Source organism: Eriocheir sinensis, chromosome 21, assembly GCF_024679095.1.
Source record: "Eriocheir sinensis breed Jianghai 21 chromosome 21, ASM2467909v1, whole genome shotgun sequence".
Classification (NCBI taxonomy): domain Eukaryota; kingdom Metazoa; phylum Arthropoda; class Malacostraca; order Decapoda; family Varunidae; genus Eriocheir; species Eriocheir sinensis.
The window spans coordinates 7,196,750-7,221,588 of record NC_066529.1 but is presented as its reverse complement, the minus strand read 5'-3'; the positions used below and the strand labels follow the sequence as shown (position 1 = coordinate 7,221,588).

The following is a 24,839-nucleotide window of genomic DNA, read 5'->3' as shown; positions in this document are numbered from 1 at the left end:
ACGCGGCTCGCGATGTGCTCCTTCTGCCCCGAGATTGTTTAGTGCCGGCCGGGGATGAGGTGTGTCAGGCCGCTCATGGACCCAAAGGAAGAAGAGGAATACGACAGAGTAAAGAAAGAGGAAAAAATGATAAATGGGAGGAGGGGGAGAAGGATGAATAAGAGGAAAAGAATGTGAAATAAGTGTGTCAGGCCGTTTATGAACTCAGACACAAAAAACAGGGGAAGGAAGAAGAGGAAAACAAACAAACAAAAAAAAACAGAGGAGAGGGAGGAAGACTCGAAGATATGGCAGGAAAAGGAGGATGAGGATGAGAATGAGAGTAGGGAAAAGGAGATGTATAAGGGTGTGAGGCTGTCTATGAACCCAGAGACAGGAGCAAAAAGAAAAGGAATAAGGAAGAGTAGAGAGGATAAAAAAAGGAATTATGGGAGGAATGGGAGTAGGAGTAGGAGGAGAAAGAGAAAGGGGAGTAGAAGGGTGTCAGGGTGTCTGTAAACCCAAACACAAGGTAGGAAGAAGGAAGAGGAAGAGAAACAGGAAGAGGAAGAGGAAGAGGAGGAAGAGGAGGAGGAGGGGATAGAACGATATGCAAGGCGGAAGAATTCTTATTTAGCTGGTTAAGTAAGTGAATGAAATGAGCTCTCTCTCTCTCTCTCTCTCTCTCTCTCAATCTATGCCCGAGAGACACTCCTTCCCTAGCCTTCACCCTCTCCAGCTATGCAAATGAACGATTCCCTTATGCAGCCACCCGTGTGATTCATTTACCCCTATGCTCATCATTACCATCATCGTCATCACTATCTCCATCATCATCATCATCATCATCATCATCATATTGTTATCAGTATTTTCTCATTTACATTCTTTTATCCTCCTCTTCTTTTCTACATTTTTTCTTTTTTTTCTCTATCTTCCTTCTTTTCTACTACTACTACTACTACTACTACTACTACTATGCTACTACTACTGCAACTACTACTACTACTACTACTACTACTACTACTACTACTACTATGCTACTACTACTGCAACTACTACTACTACTACTACTACAACTACTACTATGCTGCTACTACTACTACTACTACTACTACTACTACTATGCTACTACTACTGCAACTACTACTACTACTATTACTACTACTTCTTTTACTACTACCACCACTACCACCATTTTTGCTACTATACTACTACTACTACTACTACTACTACTACTGCTATTACTACTATTTTCTTTTCGCTTTATTTCTCCTTCTCCTCTTCCTTCTTCTCTTTCCATCTTCTCCTGCTCTTTCTCCTTCTCCTTCTTCTTTTTTTATTTTCTCCTCCTTTTTCCATCTCCTCCTCCTCTTCCTGCTATTTTGTTTCATTTCCTCCTCCTCCGCCTCTTTCTGCTCTTCCTAATTCTCGTTTCCGTCCATGCTCTTCCTCCTCCTCTTCCTCTTCCTCCTCCTCCTCATCTTCTTCCTCTTTCATCTTTAGTATCATGTATTTTCATCAATTTCCCTCTTCTCTTTTTGTCTTCTTATCTTTCTCCTTTCGTCTTCGCCTCTCCACCTGATTCTTCTTTTCTTATCTCTCATTTTTCTTATTTTCTTTTCCTTATTTTATTTTCCTTTTTCTCCTTTTTTCTCTTCCATTTTTCATTGTTTTCATTATCTTTCCTTTTCCATTTTCCTTTTGGTTTCTCCTCCTCTTCTTCTTCTTCTTCTTCTTCTTCTTTTTCTTCTATTTTTCTTCTTCCTCCTCCTCCTCTTCACCGCTTACCTCTACCTCCTCCTGCTCCTCCTCCTCCTCCTCTTCCTTTTCCTCTCCACTTTAATCAACAGGTCTTCTCGTGATGTCGTTTACCTTATCCTTCTCCTCTCGCTTCCTCTCTCCCTCCCTCAATTTTCCCTCCTTCCTCCATTTTCTCCTCCACGTTTAATCTTTTCTACACAGCCTTACATTTTACCATTTTTTCACATTTAACACTTTTCTTTATCAACATCAGATTTCGTGCCAAGGCAACTGTTTACTCCTCCTCTTGTTTGGCATATTGATTAAGGTGAGTGTGACGCAGTAAGGACAGTTCACGAATGGCGCTATTTATCTTCTTTACATCAATGGAGGCAGCTCAAGGGCCAGGCAATAAGAGATGAAATACAGCCCGCTATAACACGGCTTCCGCAAACAGTGCACAGCCAAAGACACTAGAGCACCAATCCATGAATCGTAGAAGTCAAAGCAGACGGAGAACCAGGTGGAGTGAGGAATTTTGAGCCTTTTCCGGAGCAGGAGGGAGCACACTAACATCAGGGAAAGGGGGAGGAGGTTGGGAAAGGCCGCTGGAGATAATGAAGACGATAATGATAACGTTTCTGGGATGGTGTCAAATGTGCTGGTTCATCATGTCACAATATTGAACACACAGCGGAGCGTTCATTCATCTTTCAAAGTGAATTTGTTTGAAAGTGAGATTGTTTGGTATAGTTCAGACTGACACTGTTGCCTTGACTTTATACCGAAGAATCTGGAGTATGTCAACAACTGGCGTCCGGCTGAAATAGTTTATTATCTCGCGCGAGGAAACTGATTTTCTATCTTGCTCTGTTTCAATGTCGTTTAGTGTAGCAACGGTGGAGGTGGTGGTGGTGATGGTGGTGGTGATGATGGTGGTGGTGGTTGTGGTGTGGATTATGGTGGTGGTGGTGGTTGTAGGGGTCATGTTAGCGGTAGTAGAAGTAGTAGCAGTAGAAAAAGTAGTAGCAGTAGTAGTAGTAGTAATGGTGGTGGTGGACGTAATTGATGGTTTATCTTCAAAACAAAACAAACGACGAAAAAACAAACATAGAGAAGAGAGCGACACGAATAAACAAAATAAAACAGACGACAAAGCAACACGCGAGAACCACTGTGAGAGGGTTCAGTATGACGTGAAAATCCATTACGCTCCAACATACATTAAGAACCTGTTCCTCCCCTTCCCTTCCCTGCCCCCCCTCCAGTCCCCTCCCCTGCTTTTCCTCCCCTTCCCTTCCCTATTAGAGCTCCCCTTTCATGACTCCCTTACACCTCCTTACCTTGCTCCCCCTCACGTTTCCTGCTTCCTCTTCCTTCCCCTTCCCTTCCCTGCCCCCCCTCCAGTCCCCTCCCCTCCTCTTCCCTATCTGAGCTCCCCTTTCATGACTCCCTTACCTTGCCTCCCCTTACATTCCCTGCCTATCCTACCTTTTCCTCCCCTTCCCTTCACTGCCTCAGCTCCCCTTCCTTGCCTCCCCTCCACTTTCTTACCTTACCTCCACTTACGTTCAATGTCTCCTTTTCTTTTTTCTTCCCTTCCTTTTCTCTCTTTTCCTTCCTTCCCTTCCATTCTCTACCTGAGCTTCTATTTTAGTTTCTTACCTTGCTTCCTCCCCTTCCCTTTCCTGCCTCCTCTTCCATCCCCTTCCCGTCCCTGCCTCTTTCCTAGTTCTTTCCCCTTCCCTTCCCTGTCAGATCATCCCTTCCTTGACTCCTTCCATTACATTGCTCTCCTTTCTCTTCCCTTCTCTTTCTCTCCGTACCCTTCTCTTTTCTTCCCTTCCCTTCCCTTTCCTTCCCTCCCCTTCTCTTTTCTTCCCTTCCCTTCCCTTTCCTTCTCTTTCCTTCCATTTACCTCTTCCTTGCCTCCTTCCCCTTTCCTTCTCTGCTTCCTCTTCCTTCCCCTTCCCTGCCTTCCCCTTTCTGTATCACGCTCATTCAAGGCGAGACTGAGGAACTTCGTCTTGCCTTGAAACTTGACCAATTTTCTTTATGGTGTCCTTATTGATGGTCGCCGCCTCCACTCCCTTGAACAGGACTTTTTCTTTAACGCGTCTGTTCCTTTTACTTTGTCTGTCTCTGTCTCTGTGTGTGTGTGTGTGTGTGTGTGTGTGTGTGTGTGTGTGTGTGTATACCGTGTGCCACTTTACCTGAGACGCGCCCCCATTTGTGTGAGAACGATTCCAGTCTACTGGCGCATTATAGCTAATTAAATCTATTATATCTAATGAAAGGAGGGGACACTCCAGCACCCCCTCCCGCCCCTCCCACTACTCCCCTCCCTCCCTCCCCTGCAGAGGACACACGGGGGCGGGCGTCCAGAGGTAGAAGGGGAAGGGGAGAGGGATGGCAGGTCCAGAGGGTAGAGGGGGAGGGGGGGATAGGGATAGGAGGGGAAGGGGAGGCATCTGGGAATAGTTAGACGACCGTATTAAGGACAATGTGATGGGTGCTGGGTGCTAGGGTGAGGCAGGATTCCTCTCTCTCTCTCTCTCTCTCTCTCTCTCTCTCTCTCTCTTACTCGTTTTTCCTGCACGCTCTGTTCTGTTTCTGTCAAGGTCAACGGAAGGGGAGGAGCAGAGGTCAGAGGTTAAGGCAAAGGTCACGAGACACGAGGTCAGAGCAGGTCGACGCGCTTCTTTGTTTCCTTGTTTCATTGATGTGTGCCTGCGTGCCTGCGAGAGAGAGAGAGAGAGAGAGAGAGAGAGAGAGAGAGAGAGAGAGAGAGAGAGAGAGAGAGAGAGAGAGAGAGAGAGAGAGAGAGAGAGAGAGAGAGAGAGAGAGAGAGAGAGAGAGAGAGAGAGAGAGAGAGAGAGAGAGAGAGAGAGATAATATAGTATGATAATGAGAATATGAGGGAAATGAGAGAAGAATGAGAGGAAAATGAGAATGAGAATGACAGAGAATGAGAATGAGAGAATGGAAATGAGAGAATAAGAACGAGAATGAGTATGAAAGAAGGAGAGAGAAAATGAAAATGAGCATGACAGAGAAAGAGAATGAGAATGAGAGAGGTGAGGTGAGATAGTGCCGGGCGAGGCGAGGCATGGCAAGGCGGTTGTCCGGGGTCATATCAGGTGAGTTATGGTCCGCCAGGTGTCTTTCACGAGGCCATTACGATACGAGGAGGTTCTGTCCTATACGCATAATACACTGTAATGAAACGGCCGTATATAAAATAAAGCCGGCGATCTCCCCCCCCCCCCCTCACCTCCACCATGTACCCCCCTAACACATGGTTCTCGGCCTGCTCTGACTTCTACAATTCTGGGGTTCAGGTACTTTGATTATGCACCTGTTCCAAGTTCCACGCATGACATGACCTGCCCAAGTCCATTCCAAGTTCGTAATCGTTATTAGAAAATCTTTGACCTCTGTATACTGCCTAGTTCATGACGTTCGCTTCCACTATCTACATGTTAAACCAAATATTTTTTTCTCCGTTCCTCATCTTAGTTTCCTCTCTAGATCTGTTGTGAGGCGTCTTCTGAACCGTATGTTAGATCTGGCAGGATACACCGATTGCATACCTTTCTCTTCAGGGATAGTGACATTCATATAAACAGATTCACATAAACACACATATACTTTAGTTATGGGGGGAGGGTGGGGACTATATCTGGTTGTGCCTCAGAGAATATAAATTTTTTCCTGGTTTCATGATGGGAATATCGAGGCGTGAAAGAAGGTCCCGTGAAAAAGGTAGAGATTTTCGTTTTGGCTTTATATTTTTTTTAATTTTCTTCTCACCCCCGAAAATGAGTGTCCCAGATCACGACGCGGCCCCGTCCAGGAGGGTTCATGGTGTTTACTTGACGACTCAATACTCTCTCTCTCTCTCTCTCTCTCTCTCTCTCTTTATGACACGACACACACACACACACACACACACACACACACACACACACACGAGGGCCGTTAAGACAGTCTAGTCACCAAGGAGTTAGGAGTTATGGTGACCAAGGAATACTGAGAAGGCGCCTTATTTCCCTGGTGGTGGTGGTTGTGGTGGTGGTGGTTGTAAGTGAAGGTGAAGACGGCAGTGTGTGTTTTGCCGGGTGGATGGTAATGGTGATGATGGTGGTGGTGGTAGCAAAAGAAAATGGAACAAAGAAAGAGAAAGGAACAGATGAAAAGTGGTAAATTACATAAACGTCAATGAATGTTTGTGGCAAAGAGAAGAAGGAAACAAGAGGAAAGTCGAGGGAAAACAGAAGGAAAAGGAAAAGGAAATAAAAATAAATAGAATATACGAGATACTTACGTGGAATGCCGGTAAAAAAAATAGGAGACAGGGGGAAGAGTGAAAATGAAAGTGGAAGTGACTGAATAAAATTGCAATGAAAAAAAAAGGGGGGAAAGGGTAACAAGGAAGGGAAAGTCTTATATGGAGGGCAGCACCTTACCTTACCTTATCTTGCCTATACCTACCTATACTTACCTGTCTGGAGCGAGAGGTTCAACTCCAAACAGATTAACAACACCCAAAAAACAAAAATAGGGTACAGTTCTGCCCCCTACCTAGAATCAGTTGTAGTAAGTCCCCCGTTAACTGCAAACGTAGAGGGGAAACGAAGAAGGGAGAGAAGGAAAACTGGTGAATGATGCAAGAGTGTGGAAGGATAGGGGTGAAAAGGTGAAAAAGAAAAGACGATGACAGGAAAGGGTGAAGAAAGAAAAATGGTAAAGGATGCAAGGGGTGTGAATGGAAGGGGAGAAAGAGTAGGCAGAAAGAGATGAAAAATGGAAATAGACGATGACAGGAAAGGGAAAGCAAGGGGAACTATTGAAGGTTGGGAGGAGTGAGGAAGGCAGGAGAGAAAAGGATAGGCAGGAAGAGATGAAAAAAAGGAAGGGGGAAAGGGAAGCGGAAACGGGGGTGGGTAGAACGTGAAAGTTGAACAGGTCAATTCTGTACATGAGTGGGAAGGGGAAACGGAAGGTAAACAGGTGGAAATGCAGGATGTAGGGCGTGAGCGAGGGGCGAGGCGAGGGAGGCAAGGGTCGGGGCACGTACGAGAGGAAAGTGGAAGCGGAAGTAGGGTGTAGGAAGCAGGCTGCAGGATATAGGGCGCAGGACGTAGGGCGCATGAACAGTGAGAGCATCGGGCGTAACAATAAAGAGAGGAAAGTCAGAAAGCAAAGTAGGACTGGGTAAGCAAAGGAAAGGACAGTGGAGGGAGAACAGGGAGTGAGAGGGAGAGGCAGGTGCAAGAGAATGGAGTAGCCACGAGGAACAAGAAAGAAAAAGTGAATGGGAGAAGATGGAGAAGGAAAAGTGAAAACGGGGTAAGCAAAGGGAAGTGAAAAAGATGCGAATTGGCGAAGATAGGGAATAAAACGAAGGAGAAGGAAAAAGAGAAACTGATGAGAGAAGATGATGATGAAAACGTATAAGGGAGGAAAAAGACAGGAATGAAAGAACAGGGGACAAAGAAAAAATGGAAAATGTGAAGAAAGTGAAGGAACAAAAAGAGAGAAGAGGAGAGAGAAAAAAGATCAGAGGAAGAGGAGAGATCAAGTTGTGCGAGAAAAAGAGAAGGGAAAAGTTAGCTACGAAAGAGGGAGAGGAGAGAAAATGAAGGCGAAGGGCACAGGAAGACGAAAAAATAGAAGCGAAGGAGGTGAAAAAAAGGACAAGGAGACGAAATGGTGAGAAAGGGAAAGAGGAGGAGGAGGAGGAGGAGGAGGAATAGGGAAAAGAATATATCATGCGTGTGAAGATGGAAAAAAAAGGCAGGAAGACGAACAAAAAAATAAAGGACAGAGGAGGATGGAGGATGAAAATGGGTCTTGCACGTGGAGGTTAGAATAAAAAAGAACAGGAAGACGAACTAGTAAAGACGTGAAAGAGTAGAATGGAGGTAGTGTGAAGGAGCACCTAAGAGTACGGAGAGGGAGGAGGGAAAACGAATAATGTCAACGAGAAGTAAAAAAAAAAAAGAAAGGATCAAGACGAGGAAGAGGACGAGAGCGATACAAGGGAAGGGGAGGCGGAAGGGGAAGAGGTGGAACAGGCGGATGCAGGGCGTGTGGGAGGGGCACCTGACACACCTGGGGTCATGAGTATTGATCACCAAGCCCCGGGGAGGGTCACGCCCACCTACCTGCCTGCCTGCCTGCCTGCCTGTCCGACAACACTGCTTACCTGCTCGTCCGCCACCCTCCACCTGCACCACCACCACCACCACCACTATCAGCACCTCCACCAGCACCTCCATCACCACTACTATCAGCACCTCCACCACCACCACCACTATCAGCACCTCCACCACCACCACTACCACTACCAACATCTCCACCAGCACCACCACCACTACCAGCACCTCCACCACCACCACCACCACTATCAGCACCTCCACCACCACCACCACCACCATAACTGCTGCCTCTTACACTATTGATATCAACACCTCTTCCTCTTTATTATGGTTTTTCGTCCGTTTCTCTTTTGTTTTATTAATTTTTATCACCTTTTTAGTCTTATTCTCCTTCTTCCACTTCCTCAACCACCACCACCACCATAATTGCTGCCTCTTTCTCTCTCTTCTTCTCTTTCTTTCTTTCTTTCTCTCTTGCTTGCTTGCTGGATCACTTACTTACTTACAAACTTATTTACGTATTTACTTACTCACTTGCTTTTACATCCATATCAACATTCCACTTTCCTCATCATCCTGTTATCCTCTAGTTTTCTTCCTATTTCCTGCTTTTTATATTTTTTTTTCTGTCTTAATTTCCATTCACCGTCAATATCTTTCTTATTCTGTTATTCTTCATTTTTCTTCCTATTTCCTTCTTTTTATCACTTTCTCTGTCTTATTTTCCACTCACCGTCAACATCTCTTCTTTCATATTCTGTTATTATCCAGTTTTCTTTCTATTCTCCCGCTATTCATCATCATTACAGTCATATTCTCTTTGTTCCACCTCCACCACCACCACCACAATCATCACCACCATCACCACCACCACCCCATCAATAACATAACTGCTGCCTCATAAACTAACACCATCAATAACTCTTCTTTGTTTTTCACTTGTTTTATCCTTTCTAGTTATTCATTACGTCCACTTCCACTTCTGCTTCGGTCACCTCCACCACCACCACCGTAAGAGCTCCCACACTACCATTATCAACATTTATTTATCTTCTTCCACCGCTCTCTCTCTCTCTCTGCTAAATATTTGACCTTTGTTTTCGCTCCTCCTTTTTTCTCATTTATTTATTTATTTATTTATTTATTCATGGCATTTATATTTTAGGTTATATTTCTAGTTTTGAAGAAGGATTATATTTATTTTCAATCACCTACCTATATTGTTCCTTTCACAACACTGACCACTGAACCTTGAAACCTTTTGTGATTATTTACGCACATACATGCATCCATCAATATACATATACACATACATACAGACATAATCTCCCCCCCCCCAAACACACACACATACATAAATAGTCCCTCCCCCCTTGCCCCTATTCCCCAGCTCACAGGGTTTTATCGCATCCCCCCAAAAAAGAGGGAAAATTGAAAAAAAAAAAGTATATCGGAAGCGTGTTTTTAGGTACGCGAGATTTAGCAGCCCTGGATCGTCACCTCGGATGTAGGATCGACGCCGGTTCGCAGCAGTAGCGTGTGGGATTAAACCCTACATACACCCTTTGCGCTCCCCGATACTTTATTCACGCTATAATCCAATTCCGCGTGCTATATTTACCCGGCAGGCCCACACGCACTCACGCACGCACACACACACACAAACATGCGGCCTCTAGCGACACAAGTTTATTCGGTATCGGCCGGTGTCGGTGTCGGTTTCTCTCTCTCTCTCTCTCTCTCTCTCTCTCTCTCTCTCTCTCTCTCTCTCTCTCTCTTACTTGTTTGCTTGCTGATTTATTTACTTATTTACTTACTAACTTTTTTCCTCACTTTTCTTCGTTCCTTTCTATCTCTCTCTTCCCATCTCTTTCTTTATTTCTTACGCTTTCTTTATTTTTCTTGCTTGCTTGCTGATTTACTTATTTACATACTCTCTCTCTCTCTCTCCACTTGTGTATGGCGTAACATGGGGTGAAAAGATAAGGTTTCAAGCATGCAATTTTAAGCGACAGTGTTTGCTCAGGATCGGCGGCTTTCCTCCCTCTCTCCCACTCCCGCCACGTGTATATATGGCACGGAACACTAGGCCGAAAGATGAGGTCTGGAGCATGTACCGATAGCAACGCAGTGTGGATGAATTTGCCTCACTCTCCACGCGTGTATGACGGTTATATTCCGGTGCTTTCGTCTCTCGCAACAAATATTTCTAAGCCTGGTATTACAAGACACTTTCGATTCTCACATCAGCTATTTCTAAAGGTCAAAGAGGGGGTCAATCAGGTTCTAATGAGTGTTTTTTTTAGGCTCATGGTACAGAAGAAGGGTCAAACTACCACCAGGGTCATAAAACTACCCCTGGAAATGCCCACAACTCCTACGAAAGCCTTGTCAAATATGTGTTCTTAGGCGGCGAAATGTCTTAATACGGCCCTAAAGATCTCGAAAGAGTTGGGGTTCGCACAAGTGTTTCTACCAGCGTTGCCAGATAGAAATAGAACAAATAAGAAGAAATAAGAAAATAATATACGTTTTTCACATGAGTTTAAATCGTCATTAATATCGAACACTGGAAAAAAAAAACTCGCTATCGTATTCACCACAACGTATTTATCATTTTTTAAGCCTCAAACTTTCGTACCTACACATATAACGACAGAAAATCATCACAGTTAGCATTAAGACTGTTATTTATTGAGGTTGGTGTTTTTTGCTGTAGTTACCGGTCAGAAACTCTACGAGAATGCAATGCGATGAGTACGATAATTTGACAACGCTGGAACTTTCTACCGTTCGTGGTGCAGAAGACTTGTCAGACTATCAAAGGGCTTATAAGAATAGACTCACAACCTCTATTAACTCACAACCTCTATAAACTCACAACCTCTATTAACTCACAACCTCTATTAACTCGCAACCTCTATTAACTCACAACCTCTATTAACTCACAACCTCCTAACTCACAACCTCTATTAACTCACAACCTCTATTAACTCACAGCCTAACTCACAACCTCTATTAACTCACAACCTCTATTAACTCACAACCTCTATTAACTCACAACCTCTATTAACTCACAACCTCTATTAACTCACAACCTCTATCAACTCAACCTCTATTAACTCAGAGCCTCCTAACTCACAACCTCTACTACAGCGTTATGAAATGTGGGTGAGTAAGCCCCGAGACTGTTAGAGGATTCGGGCCTAAGCTGCGACATGGGCTACAAAGAGATGATCAAAAGACCCCATTTATTATGCTACGGAAGGGATATAAGAGGAATCAGTCAAAGCATAATATATAAGGCCTAACTCTGCGAAGGCACTCCTCTCTCTTCACGTGTGTAAGGTACTTGTATTTATCATGTTATTGTGGCACTGGGAGGCAAAATAGATAACGTATTAAAGACTGCGTAGGCTCATCCCTTCCTACATGAGCGCATTGACTGAACAGATGAAGAATTGGCGATTAATGCTCTCTGCTCTGTGTGTGTGTATGTGTGTGTGTGTGTGTGTGTGTGTGTGTGTGTGTGTGTGTGTGTGTGTGTGTGTGTGTCAGCGGTGCCTCCCTACACGGCCGCTCCATCTCTCTGCTTCCCTCGCCTCAACTTCCATAATATAATTGACGTGACGCGGCCAGAAGACGCCACACTCACATTACTATGCATGAAACGTCGCCTCCGCTTTAAAGAAGAAATTCCCCGCAGCCATAACTCAAAATGAAATGGAAATTATTAATGGAATTGGTGAGGATGACCGTCTCGGATCGGAATACATTGTCGATGTGATACGGAGTCAGGCCATAACCCAACCGAGGAGGAGAAAGAGGAGGAGGAGGAGGAGGAGGAGAGGCCGAACGAGTATGGTAGGGAAAAATCTAAGGAGAGGGGAAAAATGAAGAAGCATTAGGGGGTTTAGGAGAAGGCGGAGGAGGAGGAGGAGGAGGAGGAGGAGGAAGAAGAAGAGGAGAAGGAAGAAGAGAAAAAGAAGAAAGTGGTGATATAAAAGCCGATACGAGAAGCAAGGTATGGAAGAGAAGGAGAAAAAGAAAGGAGGGAAACAAAGGAAGAGGAGGAAGGAGTGGTGGAGGAGTAAGAGGATGAGGATGAGGAGGAGGAGGAAGAAGTGGCGGAGTAGTAAGAAGAGGAGAGTCGTGGGATGATGGACTGAGGAGGCTTTTCAGTTCAATATTCTCTTTACTATCGAATGGAACGAAGCTTTTGTGACGAGATGGAAGTAGGGAGGGAAAGAAAAGAAAACAACTCCCTCGCCTTTGCTGAACGTGAATCTACAAACACGCACACAACAAAAAAGAAAACCCCAGAGATCCACAAACATTCACCACAGCACACCACACAAGACAACATATCAGATTGAATAGCCTAATAACGTTCCAGCCGCCCACCCCAATCGCCGCTTAAGATGGGAGCCGATTGCACCTCCCTTTGATACACACTACAAATGCATCGAGTAAAAGAATATATACAAAAACTAAAATTAAATAGGAAGAACACATTATCCTCGTTCCTTACATATTCCTTCCCCTCCCAATGTAGTAATATGGATAATCACAAGACTAGATTTTCTCATCCTCAACCTTTTTCTTCGTCCAGGCGGCAGTTAAAAGGTAAACCAAATATATGAAAAACCCACAAAACACTGCTCCAACGAGACAGGTGGTCATTTTAGGTTGGATAGGTGTCTGAGCACGTTACTCTTGAAAGTGTTTAAGTCGTAGGAAGGAGGAAATATAGGCGAAGGGAGTTTGTTCTAATGTTTACCGATGAGAGGGATGAAAAAATGAAGGTAGTGGTTAACTTTTGCGTTATGAAGTTTGACAGGAGAAGTAGAACAACAACAACATAAAAAAAAAAGTCTGCGGTTGATTAGTTCAGAAGAGCAGCCATCATGTAAAGAGATGTGTACGGGTGAAGAAGATAGAGGGAGGAGGAGGAATGAAAGAGCGAGGAAGGGAGGGAAGAAGGGAGTAAAGGAGGGAAAAATAGAAGAGGTAATAGAGAGGTACAGAGAGAAACAACACAGTGGCGGAGAGACGATTAACAAATTGAAATAGTTTAAACTAATAGAATAAAACAAGAGGAAAGAAAAGTTAATAAAAACAACATTATTTGCCTTCCTCATCCAGCCCGAAGAGTAATAATAAAACTGATGGAAGGGCGAGCAGCAAAATCTTCAGGTATTAGAGAAATGACGCACAATATTTCGACGAACACGACGCGGCCAGGGATTTGCTCTCTCGAGGATACGTCTGCGGTCTTCCGAGATATTATTTCAGCCCCCACATTATATTTCTTTTCTCTCTTACGTCCCTTGTTTTTTAGATATCCCAACTATCTTTCTATCTATTTACCAATCTATTTCTTTACTTATAACCCCCCCAAAACACCCCCACACACCCACACACACACACACGAGCGTCCAGTGCTGGTAGGGGCCAACAATCTCCCGCCGCGCCTCTGGTTCTGACACCGGCGGACTCTCTGGCACGCCACATAGATGCTGCCGCTGCCCTGATGGCGTTCCAGATAGCCCAGGTGAAACGCTCTCACCACGCAGGGCAGTGACTTCCCCTGCACGAGAACGATGCTGTCTACTTAAGTGCTTGGTGCTGACTGGGGACATGCTTGTGGAACGTTGATGATAATGATAAAATAATAATGCTGATAGTAATAATGTATCTCTTTCTCAAATAGGGAAGATGTGAACTAAGAAATGGTGGGGAACTTTCCATACCCAACTGACGACTCTCCTTGTAGATTATTTTTATTGTGTTTCTATTGCATTTACATTGTTTAAGATCCTTATTCATATACGCATTTTTGGCTTTAAGGATAATCTAAGACATGTAATTTGAACGAGTTTTTGGCTAGATATGAGAAAAAAAACCCTGAGTATTATAATTTATACGCCATGTAGTGATGATTAAATATTGGAGAGAGAGAGAGAGAGAGAGAGAGAGAGAGAGAGAGAGAGAGAGAGAGAGAGAGAGAGAGAGAGAGAGAGAGAGAGAGAGAGAGAGAGAGAGAGAGAGAGAGAGAGAGAGAGAGAGAGAGAGAGAGAGAGAGAGAGAGAGAGAGAGAGAGAAAGCGGAACATTCCAAGTAACATAATACCTCCTTACCTCCTTCACTTCTTCCTCTCAAACTTGCTGCATATCTCCTCTTTCTTCCTTCCCTCTACTCTGAATCCTCCTTCCCCTCCTACTTCTCCTATCGTTTGTCTCTTCTCTTTCCTCCTTCCTTTGCTTCTAATATCCTTCCTTTCTTCCTCTCTCCTACTCCTAATTCTTCTCTTTCCTCTCTTTCTTCATTCTATCTCCTTCCATCCTTCCCTCCTTCCTCCATCTCTCTTTTCTCTTTCCTTCTCTCCTATCATCATTTTATCCACCTATTCCTCATTCTTATCTACCCTTCCTACATTTCCTTTCTCTCCTCTACTCCCTTCTTTTCCTCTCTCCTTTTTCTTTATTTTCTTTCTCTCTCTCACCACTTCCTTCCCTGCCTTTCTCTATCTCTCTCTCCCTTTTCTCTCTCTTTCTCTTCCTTTATTCCTCCTTCGGTTTCTGGTATCACCACCTTATCTTTTTTCTCCTTCTCTTTTTTCCTCTCTCACCCTTCCTCCCATCTCTATTTTTTTCTTTCCTCGTTCTCTCTTCCCCCTAACAATTTTCTTTTACCTCCTGCGTCTTTTTTTCCCCTCTCTTTCAATCCCTTATACCACCACCACATCCTCCTTCTCTTCCTTCTTTTCCTCCTTCATCTCTACTTCTTTTCCTCCTTCACTTATACCTCTGCTTTTCTCTTTCCTCGTTCTCTTTCTCATAATAACTTCCCTCCTATCTCTTGCGTCTTTTTTCCTCTTTCAATCCCTCCTTCCACCACCACCTTATCCTCCTCTTCTCCTTCCTCCTCCTCCTCCATCTCTGCTCCACTCACTCAAGGCGACACAAAGGAAAGCTTCGCCTTATATATTCTCTCGGTCCTTTGATGCGCATTCTCGTCAAGTTTCGGCTCGTGAAGTAAAAATTATGCATAGCGAGGAGGAGGAGACACTCGGCGCGGAAACTTCTTGCATTCCAACATGTGAATCCGGAGGTGAGGACTAACTGGCGGCCTCTCTGTTGCTCTGTCTGTCTGTCTGTCTGTCTGTCCCTCTGAATGTTTGTCCCTGTCTCTCCCTCTGTCTGTTTGTCTCTCTCTCTCTCTCTCTCTCTCTCTCTCTCTCTCTCTCTCTCTCTCTCTCTCACTAATAATTTCTTTCATGAATTTCTCTCAGTTTTTATGTGTATGTGTGTCTGTCTGTCTCTCTCCCTCTGTCTGTTTGTCTGTGTATCTCGGTCTGTCTTATTCTCTCTCTCTCTCTCTCTCTCTCTCTCTCTCTCTCTCTCTCTCTCTCTCTCTCTCTCTCTCTCTCTCTCTCTCTTTAATAGTTTCTTCCATGAATTTCTCTCAGTTTTTTATGTGTATATGTGTTTGTCTGTGTACCTGTCTGTCTGTCTCTCTCCCTGTCTATCTCTTTCTGTCTTTGCCGTTCCCTCGCTTTGATTGAACTCTCACTAATAGTTTCTTTCATTCTTTATTTTAGTTTTTTTGTGTGTGTGTTTGTGTGTCTGTGTGTCTGTCTGTCGCACACACACACACACACACACACACACACACACACACACATACACACACACAGTATTAAATAATAAGTGAATATTGTGTTGCCCCGGGCTCGGCGATTCTTATAGTGCGAGTCTCAGTGTGTATATCAAGAGGAATTTATGGCCTTCAAAACGTGATTTACGCCACAATGTAACTTGTTCCGTCGCGTGTAACTTGATTTATGAGGGCAGGAGGAAGGGAGAGAAGGGCAGGAGGGAGGGGGAGGGAGGGAGATAGGGAGGGAGGAAAAGACAGGTGATAGAGAAGGTAGGGAGAGAGAGCCTGAATGGAGGGAAAATGGGAAGGGAAGTAATAGAGAGAAGGGAGGGAGGGAGTGTCTGGAGGGAGGTAAAAAGGGAAGAAAAAGGAGGGATGCAGGAAAAATAGGTAGAGAGAGAATGGAAGGGAGAGAAGGAAGGAAAGATAGCGAAAGGGAAGGAAAAAGGGAGGGAGAGAGGGAAAGGTTGGAAATGTAGGGAGGGAGAGAGAGAAAGGTAGGCAAAAGAGAGGAAGGGAGGGAGGGAGAGAGGGAGGGTGACGAAAATGAGGGAGAAAGAGAGGGAGACAAGAAAAGTTTAAAAAAATGTAAGTGAAAGGGAGTGGGGAGGAAACAGGTTATTAAGGAGGAATAGAAAAGAGAGAGGAAGGGAAATATAGGAGAAATACTAAATAGGTTAGGAGACAAACAGGATAACAGAGTGAGAAAGGAGGAGAAGGAAAAGGAGACGGAGGAGGGAGAGAGGGGAGAGGTATTAGACAGGAAGAGATACGTATTAATGGAGGGAGGGATGCATAGACGTGAGTGAACGGGTGAAAAAGGGAGAGGAGGGAGAAGGAATAAGAGAGAGCGAGGAAGGGAAGGAAGGAGGGAGTAAGGGAGGGAAAAATAGAAGAGGTAATAGAGAGGGAGAGACAGAACGAATGACAGAAGGAAGGGATACATGGACTGGAGAGAAGAGTGAGGAGAGGAGGAAGGAGGGATGGAGGAAAAATCGTAAGTAATAGAGATGGAGGAGGGAGGGAGGAAAATGTGAGAGAGGAGGAAGGGAAGACAAAATGGATAACAGCGGAAAGGAGGAAAGTAAAGAGGTAAAGAAAACAAAGGAGATGGAGGGATGGACGGAAAGATAGGAGAGGGAGGGAGACATGATTAAGGAGATAAAAAAAGGTGAGGAAAGCAGAAAAAGATGAGGGATAGAGCGAGCACAGGAAATTAAATGAGAGCTATAAAAGATTTGTAGCCATATTCCAAGCTTTGTCTCACTAACACACGTGACTTATTACCAACTCAAAAATCTACGGCAGCTTCTGATTTTTCTGACGTCACTTATTACCAACTCAAAAATCTACGGCAACTTCCGATTTTTCCTCGCCTTTGATGAATTACACATACTCTGCCTTTTAACATTATCGTACCTCAAAAATTCAGTAAATAAATGATACAAGTTAATGATAGATAGTTATTGATATACTTAATACACACTGAAAACTTTGCCACGGACACTAATACGTACGAGGACAATAACAGATATCACGGACGAATGGATGCCAAGTCTAAGGAGAAGGAAAAAAGGAGGAAAATTTTGCCACGGACACAAATATGCAAGCACACACTAGCACGAATCATGGACAAATGAATGCCTGATGTAAGGGGAAGGAAAAAAGAAGGAAAACTCTGCCACGGACAAAATACACGTACCCACACACTAACACGGATGAAGGACAAATGGAATACTTTGCCACGGACACAAATACGTACGCACACACTAACACGGATCACGGATGTTTGGTGGATGTCTGGTGTAAGGAGAAGGATGAAGAGGGAGGAAGAAAGTATAAGGAGGAGGAGAAGGTAGAGAAAGAAGAGACGGGGATCAACACGCCCCCGCCCCTAGGCTTCCCCGCTCCGCCGCGCCGCTAACGGGCAAACTTGTGGGCCGGAATAAGTTGAACATATCGGGAAACTTGTCGACGATAGGAAAGTGAGAGCCGTGGGTAGCGCGGGGCCTCAGCGGACTAACGAGGCGTCTTGTGTGTGTGTGTACTGGTCAGCCCCGCCCCGCCCCACCCCGCTCCTCCCCGCTCCGCCCAGCCCCATCAGTCCCACCTCCACCTCCACTACTCACTACCAGCACCACCACCAATATAATACTGTTACACTGATATATTGTCACCACCACCACTACCATTGCCACCATTTCTCTCTCTCTCTCTCTCTCTCTCTCTCTCTCTCTCTCTCTCTCTCTCTCTCTCTCTCTCTCTCTCTCTCTCTCTCTCCCTTTCAACACACACACACACACACATACTCGGCAGGTCATTGACACGTTACCTTCTTGGATCGGTGGTCGAGACTCGTGACACACATCTGTGGGGGCGAGAAGACCAGAATTATCACTTCAGCAGCGGGGGAAGGGCGGGGGGAGACGGGGGGAACTAGAGGCAGAAATGATAAGCGAAACGGAACAGAATGTGCGACTGAATAAAAGAATGGAGGATGGATGGAAGAGAAGTGGAATAGAGACGGAGGGAGGATGTGGAGAGGTGAAACAGAACAGAATGAGTGGATGAATCTAAGGATGGAGAGTGGATGGAAGAGGAGAGAAGTGGTACAGGAACGGAGGGAACATGTGGAAATGTGAATGGAGGTAATGCCCCCTTTGTAGAGCTTCCCATACCAGAGCGAGGACATCTGAAAGGGGTGGGCAAGTTGAGTCCCTTTCCTCCTTTGTTTGAAGAGAGAGGGAGGAGAAAGTGATGTGTGGTTGAAGGTTGATGCATATTGGGAGAGGCTGCTATATGGATGGATGAAAGAGGACAGAGGTTGAAGTATACAGACTTGAGAAGCTGTGTGGACCGTTCATTGAAGGTATATGCCATGTGAGAAGGGATGGAGGGATAGAGGGCAAGGGATGAGAGGAGACGAGAAGGATGAAGCAAGAACAGTTATAGCAGATGACGATGAGGCAGAGACGAAAGATAGGAAGAGGGAAAGTAACGAGCATAAAGTGATAAGCAAGGGATGAGGAGAGAGTGGAAGGATAAAGGAAGAACAGTGATGCCATTTGCAGATGAGGTAGAGACGAAGGAATGGAAGAGGAAAGATAACTAGAATAGAATGAAAAGCAAGGAATGAGGAATGAAAAAAAGACATGGGTAACTGAAATTGATGAAGCAAGAAAAGGTAGTGATAGAGGAAGGGTAACTAGGATAAAGAGGAGGGCAACGAATGAGGTGAGAGGGGAATGCTGGAACGAATGAGGAATGGACCTGGGTAACAGATGCGGATAAGTTATTGGCTCTATAGGACTGTCTGGGGAAGGATGGAACGAAGTGAAAGGAAAGGAAGTAGCGTGGAGAGGGAAAGGAAAATACAGGAATGAGGGAGGCTGGGTTGGATGAGCCGTGGGAGGAGGCAAGGGGAAAAGTATAAGGTAATGAAGGAATAAAAGAGGGGTAGTGGAAGAGAGAGGATAACTAAAATAAACTGAGGGGCAAGGGGAAACATATAAGGTAATGAAGGAACAAAAGAGGTAGTGGAAGAGGGAGGATAACTAAAATAAACTGAAGGGCAAGAGATGAGGAAAGAGGGGAAGACTGAAGGAAAAACACGGATAACAGACAGCAATGAGGTAAAGAAGAGGTCATGATAGAGGATGAATAACTAGAAAAAGAGTAGATGGCAAGGGATGAGAAGAGAAGGGAAGGTGGAAAAGGGAGGATAACTAAAATAAACTGAAGGGCAAGGGATGAGGGAAGAGGGAAAGACTGAAGGAAAAACACGGATAACAGACAGCGATGAGGTAAAGAAGAAGTCATGATAGAGGATGAATAACTAGAAAAAGAGTAGATGGCAAGGGATGAGAAGAGGAGGGGTGGCTGGAGGAGGCTAAGTAACAGATAATGATGACCAACAGAAGTGGAGGGCAAGAGATGAGGAGAGAACGGAAGTCTGGAAAAGGCGGAGAAGCAGATGACAATGAGCTACAAAAAATAGTGGAGAGAGAGAGAGAGAGAGAGAGAGAGAGAGAGAGAGAGAGAGAGAGAGAGAGAGAGAGAGAGAGAGAGAGAGAGAGAGAGAGAGAGAGAGAGAGAGAGAGAGAGAGAGAGAGAGAGAGAGAATAACTAAGATAGAGATGATTAAGGAGGGAAAGGCTGGAAAATGATGAGTAACAGATGATAATGAGCTACAAAAATAAGTGGAGAGAGAGAGAGAGAGTAACTAAGATTGAGATGAGGAGGGGGGGAAAGTCTGGAAAAGGATGAGTAAGAGATAGAGATAAGTTACACAAGTAATGGGAGAGGGAGGATAGGGATAATAGGATAAAATAACACTAAACCTCATCCTAATAATCACAGGCTCCACCATCACCAGCGCCATCATCACCACTCCTATACATTACCGACAAAGCAGGCAGCCGCGCATAACAATTTTTATTATTATTATTATTATTATTATTATTACGGAGAACCGTTTAGCTGATTAGTTTGCAGTGCTACATGTGACCGAGTTTTATGCGTATTGTTTCATGATTTAATTACACGTATTTTTCCCTCAGTCAAATAATGCATTGTGTAGGGGAAAAAAAGGTCGTTATTGCCGCACATAAAAGAGTTATTAAGTTGCTTGATCACGGGCGGCGACACGGCAGCAACAAGTGTCATTAGCGTATGGTGACAATGGGGTGAGCGGCGGCGTAATGAACATGGCTATCACAACAGACCTTTCAACAGCTACAATGACAACGATGAAATAATACACAGCAAAACACTGGTAAATTCAACAGCTACAATGACAACGATGAAATAATACGCAATAAATCACAAGTAAATTCAACAGCTACAATGATTACGATGAAATAATACACAACAAAACACACTAGTAAATTCAACAGCTACAATGATAACAACAAAATAATACGCAATAAATCACAAGTAAATTCAACAGCTACATTGATAACAACAAAATAATACGCAATAAATCACAAGTAAATTCAACAGCTACAATGATTACGATGAAATAATACACAACAAAACACACTAGTAAATTCAACAGCTACAATGATTACGATGAAATAATACACAACAAAACACTAGTAAATTCAACAGCTACAATGATAACAAAATAATATGCTGAAACTACACTTGTAAACTCTGGACCAGGGTTTTTGTTATAGTCCTCTTTATTGCGGCTTAAACTCTATATATTTCTTTCAGAGGCGGGAGAATCAAGACACCACTAGAATCAAACTGTAATTCTCCTGTCGGGCTTCACTAGTGCGGGCATCATCTTATATACTTCTTGTTGGACCATTTGATTCTCTCTTTAATGGTCAAATCATCACAATAAGAGCAACACCGGCTTTATTCATCATTATCATCACAATATTGTCAGTACTAACCTTTCACGCTCTCCGCCTCTCTGTCTGATGTTAGTGTATCGTATCCTGTTCCGGCAAATGCTCTCTCACTGATTGTCTGTATGCCCTGATTTCTACATCTCCGGGAACACCAGTCTATTACCGTCCAGTTATTATCAGACTATCAGGTAATAAACAAAACATCAAAAACAACAACTATAAAAAAACAGCAAGTCATCATAGAGGCAACAAAAGTTATTAGTGCGATAGAAAAAATAATAATGGTATGACCTGCTGCAGAATAATCAGAACCAACGGCGCAAAATAAACATCAACACCAACAGATTTAACAGCTATTAGAACACCAGCAAAATACACCAGACACTAGTAAACTCGGAAACAGCCAGTCTCCTGCTGCATTTCCTCCTTAACACGGCTTACATTTTTTTGGGGGAGGTGAGATCAAAACATACCTCTAAAAAACTTAAACTGATCCTCTCTTTTGCCTTCCTCTTCTTCTGTAAGCTCTGTGAGAAGAGATTTTCTAGACTTTATATCCGACCCTTGGACAGAGCTGCAGCTTTTAGTAATTACGTTTGCTTACTTCTTTGACCAAGTTTTTTTTTACAGCCAATCTCCTGCTGCATTTCCTCGCTACCATGGCTTACATTTTTTTTCAAGAGGTGAGAATCAAAACACACCTCTAAAAAACTTAAACTGATCCTCTCTTTTGACTTCCTCTTCTTCTGTAAGCTTTGTGAGAGGCGATTTTCTAGACTTTATATCCGACCCTTGGACAGAGCAGCAGCGTTTAGAATTTACGTTTGCCTACTTTTCTGACCTTCAAATATTTTACAGCAATTTTTAACCATTTTTTTTTACTTTCGTACTTTTTTTTTTTTTACCAATAGATATATCAACTTTAACCTGTAACGAAAGCAGCTGCAAATTTTCACAGGCTACAGTGCGTGAAAGTCAACAGGAATATGGAAAGCAGGAGCGCCAGCATCACTATCATCAACGGCATTTTTTTATTGGACTATCTCCCTTGCCGAGACCACACGAGGCAGGAGGCAGACGACTGAGAGGGGAAAAAAACTCCCCCTTGTGGCGTGACCTCCTAACCTCCAGGTCACAAAGACTCTCAACACAGAATGACCAACAGAGGAGCAATTCAACACACACACACACACAAAAAAAGTTCCTCTCTCTCTCTCTCTCTTTCACATTCTCTACTTCTACCTTTTCAACCATCAGCTTTTTCCTCCTTCTTTACTTCTCAAACTCCCTTCTCCCTTCTCTCTCTCTCTCTCTCTCTCTCTCTCTCTCTCTCTCTCTCTCTCTCTCTCTCTCTCTCTCTCTCTCTCATCCTCGGCACAAGCACCCGGGCTCAGGGACAAGGAGGAAGTAAGGTGTTGCCTTCATTTCTCGGCTCAGTGAATGAAGAGGTGATTATACGCTGCTCTTCGCCGATAACTAATCTGGCGATGCGGCGCGAGGCTACACAACATTAGCTGGTGGGGCGGAAGAGGAGCAGGGAGGCAGAGAGGGGGATAGGACGGGGATGAGTGGAGGCAAGGGAAGCGAAGGGGAAAGAGAGGCAAGTGGAAGGGGCGGGAGGAGCTGGGAGGCAGAGAGAGGGGGTGGGACGGGACTGACTGGAGGCAAGGGAAAGGCATGCGAGGGGAAGAGAGAAGAGAGGGAGAGTATGCGAGAGGAAAGGGGGAGAGATGAGTGGAAGGGAAAGGAAGGCGAGGGGAAAAGAGAAGAGAGGGGAGAGTATGCGAGAGGGAAGGGGGAGAGATGAGTGGAAGGGAGGGAAAAGCGGGAGAGGGGAAAAAAGAGGCAAGGGTAAAATAGGCGAGAGGAAGGGCAAAGAGGAAATAACTTATAGGCTGGATAGGACAGGCTGGGGAGGGATGAAACGAGGGGAAGGGAAAGGCAGAAGCGTGGAGAGGGAAAAGTGGTACAGAAAGGAGGTAGGCGGGGTTTGTTGGGCGGTGAGAGGAGGCGGAGGAGAACAAACTGTGTCTAAAGTATGGCTTGGAATAATACGGTAAGGTATGGTACGGTAGGGCAAGTTATGGAGTGGTGAGGTAGAGCACGGCACGGTACATAATCAAGAAGGGGGAGGGACTGTACTGGAAAATGATCTAACGGAAGGGCAGAGGGAGTGAGGAAAGAGCAGTTAGGGAGATAAATATGAGGACGTTGGAAGCGGAGAGGAGCGAGTGGACTAGAGGGTCAGGTTAACGTGCAAAATGATGAGGGACTAACAGCGGGAAGAAGTGAAAATTATCCTGTGAACATAATCCCATAACATCAGGGGTCAAAGAGAGGGGGAGTGACGGCCGACCGCTGAGCTTAAACACGTAATACGAGCAGTTAATAATAATAATACTGCGGGATAAAATATGAAGGTGTGGAAATGAAATACTAAAGGGGAATGAGAATGGCTAAAATGAAGAGCGGTAGGTACAGATTGTGGAAGTGTGTGCGTGTGCGTGTGCGTGTGTGTGTGTGTGTGTGTGTATGTGTGTTGTATGCCTGAGTTACAGCCTACACCGTCGTACTCAGGAGAACAACAATTTATCAGTGAATGCGTTATTGTGTCAGAGGCGAGGTGTGTTTTGAGTGCACAGGGAGAGAGGGACACGCAGGGAACAGGTGGGGAGGACAGGAAGGGGTGAGAGAGGGGGAGGGTGTGTGTGGGACGAGGGGAGGAAGAGCAGTAGGATCAGAGAGAAAGAAAGCGGGGAAGAGGATGAGGAAAGAGTAAGGAAGGAAAGTGGGACGTGAAGAAGGGAGGTCTGGGGGAGAAGGGTGAGGGAGGAGAAAGGGTGTTGGACGTGAGTGGGAGGCAAGATGGGAAGATAAACTGGGGAGTGGCACATGGGGAGTGTAGGGAGAATGGGGAATGGAACACAGGGACACAGGGGAGGCTACTTACTCCTCCCCGCCTCCCCACGCGTCCCCAACACACACACACACACAAAAAAAAAAAAAAAAAAAAAAAAAAATAGCCAAATGCCCTCAAAAGTCCTTCTTCCCTACTCTTCTTCATGTTCTTCTTTCTCCTCCTTTAACCTTCTTCATGTTCTGTTTCTCCTCTTTTTCATTGTTGTTGTTGTTGTTGTTGTTGTTGTTGTTGTTGTTGTTGTTGTTGTGGCTATTGCTGTTATTAATTTTTGGTCTGGTTTCTTCTCTTAATACTGTTGTCGTTTCTGCTTCATGTCTTTTATTTCGTTCATTAATTCTGTGTTCTCATTCTCCTCTTGTCGTTCTTGCAATTGTTATTTTATTCATATTCCTTCTCCTCCAGCTCCAGTCTTCATTGTTTCCTTTTTTCTTCGACTTCTTTTCTTCTTCTTCCTCTTTTTTCTTCTTCTTTTCTTGCTCCGTTTCATCCACTCCTTCCATAGTGCGTCCCGACCCTTCAGCTCACTTCTTCCTCGACCTATGCGTAATGATGTCCCTCCTCCTCCCCCCCCTCTCCTCAGCGTGCCCTGCTCAACACTACTCTTCTTACCTTCCTCTTTTTCACCTTATTTATGCAGCAGCCTCTTCCTCCTCCTCCTCTTTATGCACCTCCTCCTCCATTTCCCTTACTTCCTGTGTTGCCTGACTCTTTCACAACCTTCTCTTCTCTCTCCTCTCTCTCTCTCTCTCTCTCTCTCTCTCTCTCTCTCTCCGCTTCCTCCTCCCTCTGCATGGCCGTCGAGGAACACAAAGGCTTCAAAAGGTCTTCCTCCTCCTCCTCCTCCTTCGCCTCTGTACCTCCTCTCCTACGGCTCTCTTACTCTCTCTTCACCTCTCTCTCAGGCCTCACAACAGGTAATTGGAGGAACTTATCCCGACCGTGTGGCAGCTAGTTAAGAGAGATGAAGGGGAGGAGGAGGAGGAGGAGGAGGAGGAGGAGGAGGAGGAGGAG

The 24,839-nt window shown here is 44.7% G+C and overlaps 1 long non-coding RNA gene across 1 annotated transcript in view; it reads right to left on the bottom strand.

Annotated features, from left to right (window-relative positions):
* LOC127001582 (uncharacterized) overlaps window positions 1-24,839 on the bottom strand; it is a 176,752-nt gene that overhangs the window by 31,315 nt on the left and 120,598 nt on the right. Inside the window, exon 3 of the long non-coding RNA XR_007755339.1 lies at window positions 17,881-17,916. This is a non-coding gene — a long non-coding RNA (uncharacterized LOC127001582). The remainder of the gene's footprint in view (window positions 1-17,880; window positions 17,917-24,839) is intronic.